General features: G+C 47.6%; 1 long non-coding RNA gene across 8 annotated transcripts in view; it reads left to right on the top strand.

Annotated features, from left to right (window-relative positions):
* Window positions 1-4,037: 4,037 nt before the first annotated feature.
* The window catches only part of LOC113265912 (uncharacterized), a 293,640-nt gene continuing 291,677 nt past the window's right edge, over window positions 4,038-6,000 (top strand). For 5 of the 8 annotated variants that reach the window (XR_008958929.1, XR_003320190.4, XR_008958931.1 and 2 more), the window contains exon 1: window positions 5,311-5,352. This is a non-coding gene — a long non-coding RNA (uncharacterized LOC113265912). Of the gene's footprint in view, window positions 4,241-4,988; window positions 5,088-5,310; window positions 5,353-6,000 lie in introns of those variants that run through there. The other 3 variants (XR_008958927.1, XR_007188356.2, XR_007188357.2) reach the window with 3 other exon arrangements.

The following is a 6,000-nucleotide window of genomic DNA, read 5'->3' as shown; positions in this document are numbered from 1 at the left end:
TCTCTTTCCCTTTTAGGCAGTCCCAGGTGTTGCTTGGCTTGTGACAGCCTAACTCCGTCCGATCTCTGCCCTCATCTCCACGTGGCTGACTTCCCTCTATGTGTCTTTTCTCTTCCAGCAAAAACACCAGTCATGTTAGATGAAGGGCCCACTCTACTTCAGTAGGACTTCATCTCAACTTACATCTTAAATACATCTGTAAAGACCCTATTTTCAAATAAGGTCACATTCACAGGTATCATGGGTTAGGACTTCAACATACCTTTTTGGGGGACACAATTCCACTCCCGACATCTAGTGACCAACAGTGTTTGTCTATGTCGAGGAATAAGGTTTTGATCGGCAGCCATGAAAGAGACCAAAACAAAATGGTCCACGGGGGAGGAAACCATGGTCTGACTAACCTGACGTGCCTATCAGTGGCGAGGTCACACACGGATTCACCGGAACTATCACACTGGCTTAACCCTTCCTTCCTCCCTTCCTCCCTTCCCTCCCTCCTTCTTCCCTTTCTTCCTTTTATCATGGAATGCTATGGTTAGATATTTGGTGCAGGGGAAATGTATGGGAAGATCTGGATCAGAAAAAAGGTATTCTTGGGGGCACCGGGTTGGCTGGTCAGAAGAGCATGGGGCTCTGGATCTCGGGGGCATGACTTGGTGCGCCATGTTGGGTGTAGACATGACTTGAAATAAATTAATGAAATTTCAAAAAAAGGTACTTTCCTGTAAGGTAAATATTGAAGTACTCCTTAGTTTATCCCATACCCAAAAACTGTAAGAGAGCTTACCAAGAGTTTCATAACTGAAGGATCTATTTAAGTATTCGGATTTATATTTAGCTTTGAATTATACATACACACACCCACCCCCACACACACATTTTAAGTAACTTAGCTTAGAGCGTCAACATTTCAATCTGAGCGTGATATGGGCACTACTGTCTCTATCATTGTCTTGCGTGATAACTGGTGACAGAGTTTCCTAGCACCAGGAGACCAATTAAAGCCTGCCATTCTATAAATTCGAATCAATGATGCTGTTCCCGAACCCCAATCAACCGAAGGGAAGAAACTCAGTTCCTGCTTTGCTTAGAGCCAGAAGAGGACACTCTGGCAAAAGAGCTTTCCTAGCATCTCCCCTTCCCCCAGGAATGATCTTCAAGCCTCAGTTATCACAGAAAAGAAAGGAGAGAAGACTGCAGGATTATGTGTGGGTTCACTGTGAGTTATGACACAGCCCAAAGAGTAAATGAACAAAAAATTGTTAAAATAATTACCAGGAGAAGACTGCTCAAGAGGGTTAAGCTGTTGGGTTACAGAACTCTGTGCCAGGGATGAGGATCAGAATGGGACATGCCGATAGGATTAAGTTGTTACAACCAACTCGTGTTTTGTTTCAAGCTCACCGTTTCGAATTTGGACTGGTCATCGGAACTCCCTCTCCATGGGTCTACATGGGACGTTCAGATCTGTCCTTATCAGGGTCATAGACATTTCGAAAAAAAAATAACTTTTGAAAACAAATGGGGGGGGTGACACAGGATCCCGTGGAGACAGCAGGACAGCAGGAGTGTCTGGTTGCACTTTCTTATTTAGAGATTAGTGAAAAATGCTCAGTAGCACGGGAACTAAAAGGGAAACGTGAAATGTAATGGTATTTGGTCAGTGGAGCAAGGGATTTGTAGTGGTGAAAGAAAATACAGATGAAATTATTTGGATTGTGCTTTTTATATATCTCTTAGCATAATTCAGGCTTAGAAAGGATCTCGATTGTGATTTTGTTGGCTTAGTTTTGACCTGAACAAAACGGATTTGCCAGTTCTGTTTCTTCTTTTTATTCAAATGGGACACACCCTCCTGGTTTTGAGAAACCTGATTGTTATCTCTTAGTCAGAACCGTGCTTGACGAAGTAACTCTGTCCAATTTTGGATGGTTAATCATGCTGGATTTTTACCAAAGACCTCAAGGGAGACTTAACTTGAAGGACAAAGATGGTTGTCCAGTGAGCTATGGATTAGAATCTGATGCTTTGGTGGAAGCTCAATGAAAATAGTGTAGGCAAAGGTAGATTCAATAAGGCAGACGCAAAGAAATAAAATATGCTTCTGGGGAATGAGCGAGGCAGAGCAAACACACTGGAGCTCATTAAAGAAGCAGCCGATGAGCCATTCATAACCAATATCTGATATATAATTTAAGACCCAAAGGTCACGTAATATCAGCTCTATTGCAACACACATGCACCAAGAGTCTGGCTGGCGATTGTTCTTGAGCTAGCCTTAGCTGTTTTTATTTCACACAAAGTGTTTCTCCAGAGGCACCAAAAAAAAAAAAAAAAAAAAAAAAGATGTAAGAGTAAAATCGGATTTATTGGAGGCATTTACTTGGATTAATTAGGTAATAAAAGCATTTTCAAATTGCTAATTTACTAAGCAATGTCACCGGAATGCTGAATTACTTTACTTTTATTATGATGATCAAAAGAGATAAATGCAGGCCCAGCCACAAAACCAAAGCAGGGAGAAGAGAGGCAGCAGTCATTCTTTGCATAATTACTGGTATTTGTTATCCTTGCCTTGAAAAGGGGATCATCAGTTTTTCTAAAGACTGTTTTCTTTGCTTCAGAGCCTCTTCTCCAGAATACTGTTTAACATCTACGTTGTCCTCATTTACCCAGCAACAAATGCGCTGCGAATATGCTTTTCATTAGTCAATTTAATTTTGGTTCAAAATGTTAATTAAAAAGTGTACATTTCATTCTTATAGGGATGAAACTTAAAAAAACTCTTGGTTCTCAAGTGTTAGGTTTAAATTACTAGAAGCAGAGTTGAAAAACAGGGTTAATCAGTGTGAAATTTAGTATCATGAGCCTGGCGTTGATTTTGATAATCGATTATAACTCATTTTCCTATCCCTTCAGGAAAACAAAGGCTCAAAAATCATGGTATCTACAGCTTTATTTATATTTAGGGAGACAATTTTGAAGAAAACAAATGTAAGAGGAAACAGAAAGGAACTTTGCCTCAAAGAGAAAAACACTAAAGTAAAAGCTGCTAAACCAGATATCCCATCCCTAGAAAATGAATGAGAATTTTATTATTTCTTCCTTTTAAGAAAATCCATCCTTTGCCAAATCTAAGAATGTTGCCAACCCCGGAGAAAAAGCATCCATTTTTCTCCATAACCACATTTAATAATTTCCATGAAATTGACATTTTAGAATAATGGCAAAAAGCCAAATTAAAAATTATGGATTCCTAATCCCTAAATTTTGAGCTCATTTTCTTAAGAAATACCTAAAATACACTTTAAAACGAACCCAATTAATATAATTACAGAGGGCTTAAATAACACATACAAACTGGATCTGTTTCTGTAAAACACAGCTGTTCTGTTATTTATATTTTGCTATTACTTAAAATTAGAAATGTGGCCATATATACTAAGAAACTTTTTAAAAAGAGTTAATCTGTTGCCTTCTGCATCATTAAATTTTTTAAAAGCCCCTACAACCAATTAGCTTGGAAATCTTATATTCATTCCTCCTCTGAATATTGCTGTGGTCGTAACAAGGAAAGCAGCACATCCAGGTATTTAATGTACCAGAAACAAGGCACAGGCAGCAACTTGTATCCCCCTGGCAGTTGACATGCTAATTTCTTTGCCTTCTCTCTTTTGCGCACTCCACCCCGCTTCACCAACCCCCTTCCCCCCAAGAAACGAGGCACCCTTTGGGCCGAGGAAGGTGCCTTGCGGGGACCGGAGACGCCGGAAGAGCGAGGGCAGAGCGCGCGGTGCCCACACCCTTGACCGCGGGGTGAGCGCGGGTGGCCCCCGGCGGCGCGGGAGAGGGGAGCGGGTCAGGAGCGCGGGGTCTAGGCGGAACCCCTCCACCCCCCCTCCGCCCGGGTCTGGAGAGCTGCGACACGAGGCCCGGGGCCCCAGCCCCCGGCTGGGGCCGGGCGGGGATGGGCGGGCGGGGGGCGGAGCGCGGCGCTGCGCGGGGCGGCGGGAAAGGGGCGGGGAGGACAGCTCAGGCTCTGGCGGGCAGAGGGACGGTGGCAGAACCTGCGGGCTAGGTGGGAGGCTCACCCTCAGGGAGGAGAGGAAGCGAGGACCGCACGGCTGGACAGCGAGGAGACGTTTGGAGTCCGGGGCTCAGGCCGCCTACACCTCCTCCTGCAGCGGACACGGCGCAGCGGGCGGCGCACCGGCCGCATCGGCTACCCTGCGCGCAGGTGGGCACCCTCGAGCGCGGCGCTCTGTCCCCTCCAGGGCCGCCGCGGGCCAGACGCTCTGACGTCCAGGCCACCAAGCTCGGGGACGAGGACCGGGCAGGTCCGGGGGCAGCGGGAAGGTGCACGGCCCCTTGGTGTGCCCGCTTGTGCGCGCGCTCTGTGCTAGGTGGGGGAAGAGGTGAGGAGAAGCTGCCTCCCTGGGGATTCTCCCCCGCGGGTCTCACAGACCCCAGCCCCATCCCCCTCCTTGAGAGCCGAGCCCCGGAGTGGCTTTGGAGGACTGAGACCTCCCCCCCCCCCCATCTCGGCGGTGTGTGCAGGTCGCCCCTCTCTTCCTAACCTACGCCCGGCAACCATCCGGAGGCACGCTGCCCTGGGCCCTCGGGACTATAGAAACCTGGGGAAATGAGAGAGTAGTGGCAGGACCAGCCGGGGCGTGTGCGGGGAAGGCAGGAGTTGCTGGAGTATTGTCTGCCGGGCGGGTGCCTGAGCCCGCGCGCTCGCTCGCGCTTTCAGGGCCGGAGCGGGGTGGGGGAGTGGGATGGGATTTGCCGAACTTATCTCCGAAGGCAGACGGTGCACATGCACTTGGCGCCTTGTGCTCGTTTGGACGAGGGTTTAAGGGAGGCACGCGGGAGCGGGATTGGTCGCTGGCGGGCCCCCAAAGAGCCTCTTGGGATGGCCCAGCGCGTTTGGGGTCGGGAAGAGAGGGAGTGTGAGTGTGAGTGTGTGTGAATGTCCGTCCTAGGGAGAAGGAGGAGAGTGGCACGGGGAGACTTGATTTTCTTGGATTGGCTGCAATTCCTTAAACCAAGCCAGGCTTTCGGGGCGTTAAAGTAAATTGCGGGTAAGTGGGGACGGATCTCTGGAAGGGCTAAAAAAAAAAAAAAAAAAAAAGAAAAGCCCGCAGGGTTTGCGGGTTCGGCGGGCACACTGGCTGGGTGGCTCCTGGCGCTACCTCGCCTAGCGGGTGGGGGTGGGGGTGGGGCTGGGGGAGGGATTGGGGGTGGGGAGTAGGGGTGGTGCTTGCGTCTTTGGCTTAAGGTGTTGGAGCTGGGGCACTTGTTCTCGGTGGACTGTGGGACTCAGGAGGTGAAGAGCTGCGCGGCGCGGTGTGTTATTCTCAATTAACTCTAGAATCTTTATCTGTTTCTCTCTCTCTCTTTCACGCACACACACGCACTGGTTTGGTCTGTGATTCTCAGTTAACTCTAGAATCTGTGTCTGCCTCTGCCTCTCTTCACGCATACGCGCACACACAGAGCCCTCATCTCATGGCTGCTTTGACTAACTGATAGTTATTTGTGGATTTTTATTTATTGCTTGTTCTCCTCATAGATTTTGATTCATCTGACTTTTTTTTAAGGAAAAAAAAAAGACCTACCTGTATCAAAATCGGTGGGGTATCGGAAAGGCCTTTCAGCACTCTGCATTCGCGTTCAAAACGGGAGTAGGGCGTTATGATGAAAATAACCCCACCTAACTGCCGTTTAGCATGGAAAAAGGACTAGTTCGTTTTAGAATTGATCTTGTTATTCTAAGGAGACATTTTAGGGCCGTGTGAGAAAGTACCCTTTGCCTGGATCTCTCCCTCGTTTTTTCCTTCTTTGTGGTAATTTGCGGAATTCTTAATTGCCCCATTAACAGAGTGGTTAAGTGGCCTTCTGCTGTGAAATGGCAGATCTTGAAATGGGTGTAAGTTGGCCTGTGGATGAGTTCGGTGACTATCTCTTTAATGCCCTGATCAGAGCGGTGTTGAT

This window comes from Ursus arctos, chromosome X, assembly GCF_023065955.2.
Source record: "Ursus arctos isolate Adak ecotype North America chromosome X, UrsArc2.0, whole genome shotgun sequence".
Lineage (NCBI taxonomy): Eukaryota > Metazoa > Chordata > Mammalia > Carnivora > Ursidae > Ursus > Ursus arctos.
Note: the sequence above shows the minus strand (reverse complement) of the source record. Positions and strands in the feature narration are given on the sequence as shown.